The sequence below is a fragment of the Erinaceus europaeus genome, chromosome 14 (assembly GCF_950295315.1).
Source record: "Erinaceus europaeus chromosome 14, mEriEur2.1, whole genome shotgun sequence".
In the NCBI taxonomy this organism is placed as follows: Eukaryota; Metazoa; Chordata; class Mammalia; order Eulipotyphla; family Erinaceidae; genus Erinaceus; species Erinaceus europaeus.
Window position 1 is genome coordinate 25166270 of NC_080175.1, and position 2070 is coordinate 25168339.

The window sequence follows — 2070 nt, forward strand, 5'->3', positions numbered from 1 at the left end:
GAGCGTTTTCACGACAGCTCAGGAAGGCGATTTACGGCAGTGGGAGAGGCGAGAAAGAAGGCGAACACGATTTGCAGCCTGGACTTTGCAGGGCCTTGGGAAGGCAGGAAGTGCGGGCTGAGAGGTCAGATACTGGCTTTGTCTTCGATGCTGTTACAGAGCTGCTGTGCTCTGACCCTGTGACAGACTTTATATGACCTCTTATTCTTAAAGATTATTTCCGGAGAACGGGGATAGAGCGCATGTGTATGAACCTAGGTTGCAGCACCCTCCATCACTCGGGAGCATCACGCAAACGGGAAGCTTCAGGAGCGGTGGGGTTTCTCCTCGTCCTCTTTCTCTCCCTCTTTGTCTCCTGTACTTCTGGGGTGGGGAAGGGGTTGTCTCTCGGGGGGAGGTGTGCCTAGAACAATAAAATCATAAAACCCTGGAGGCAATATATATATTTACTTCATTTTAAAAAGTTCTATATGTGAAGCCAGAGCACCATTCTGTTAAGCTCAGCGCCAGGGATTGAACGTAGTAACCTCACAAGTGCAATTCCTGTGTTGTGCCCTCTGAGCTACTTCCCTGCCCAATTGTATAGATGATGGTTAACCAAGTCCCAAAGGAGTTAAATACTTTCCCAGAGTCACTCAAGAAAAAAGTGAAAGTGTTGATAGGAAGCAGTATATTTTCACCTGTGTGATGATTACTTTTCTGTTTTTCAATTTTTATTTTTGTAAAAATTAGTCAAGATGACAAGCTAATCTAGCTGCACATTTATGTTTTGTGAACTTAGCAACATGTGTATTGTGTTTCAATAAAAAAAAAAAAAGGTTTTTAGGGGGCTGGGCGGTGGCACAGCGGGATAAGCGCACATGGTATGAAGCACAAGGACCAGCATAAGGATCGGGGTTCCAGCCCCCAACTCCCCAACTGCAGGGGAGTCGCTTTACAGATAGTGAAAGAGGTCTGCAGGTGTCTATCTTTCTGTCTCCCTCTCTCTGTCTTCCCCTCTCAATTTCTCTCTGTCCTTCCAACAACTATAGCAATAAGAATAATAACAACGATAAACAACAAGGGCAGCAAAAGGGAAACAATAGCCTCCAGGAGCAGTGGATTCATAGTGCAGACACCAAGTCCTAGTGATAACCCTGGAGGCAAAAATAAATAAATAAAAATTTAAAAATTAAAAAGACTTTGGTGTTTGTTTTTTTACCAGAGCACTGCTCAGCTCTGGCTTATTGGTGGTGTGGGGTATTGAACCTGGACTTTGGAGCCTCAGGCACTTGAGTCTGTTTGCATAACTATTGTGCTATCAACCCTCACCCATAGAAAAGGTTTATAAAGTGGCCAGGAAAATGGCTCACTCTAGAGTATACACTACCGTGGGTGAAGTCCCAGGTTCAAGCCCCTGACCTCCGCATGAGAGCACCTCACAAAAAAAAAAAAAAAAAAAGTTTCATCAGTTGTGAAGCAGTGTTATGTTGCCTCTCTTTGTTTTCTCCATTTGGAGAGACGTACACTGAGATACCACCAGGCACAGTGGACTAGTGTAGGCTTGAAGTCCTAACAATAAGAAAAAGAATAAGCTTAAAAGGTTTTAGATATTCCATATGAAAAATGACAGAATACTCCACATCAGGAAAAAGAAAAATCCCCTTCATTGGAAGTCTGGTCATTTCATGGTGGGGTTGGAGAAACTGCATAGTGGTTATGCAAACAACTTTTTTTTTAAATTATCTTTATTGGATAGAAACCGCCAGATATCAAGAGGGTAGGGAGAGATAGAGGAGAAAGAGATACCTGTAGCACTGCTTCATTACTCGCAAAACTTTCCCCATACAAGCAGGGACTGTGGACTCGAAGCTGGGACCTTCCTAATGGTAACGTATGCTCAACCAGCTGCACCACCACCTGCCCCCCCTTTTTGTGATTAATAATATATTGGAAGATTACAGTGTGTAATTCCACACCACTCCCACCACTTAGAAACAGTTTTATGCAAGCAACTTTCTTTTTATATATATATTTATTTTCCCTTTTATTGTCTTTGTTGTTTTTCATTGTTGTTGTAGTTATTAATGT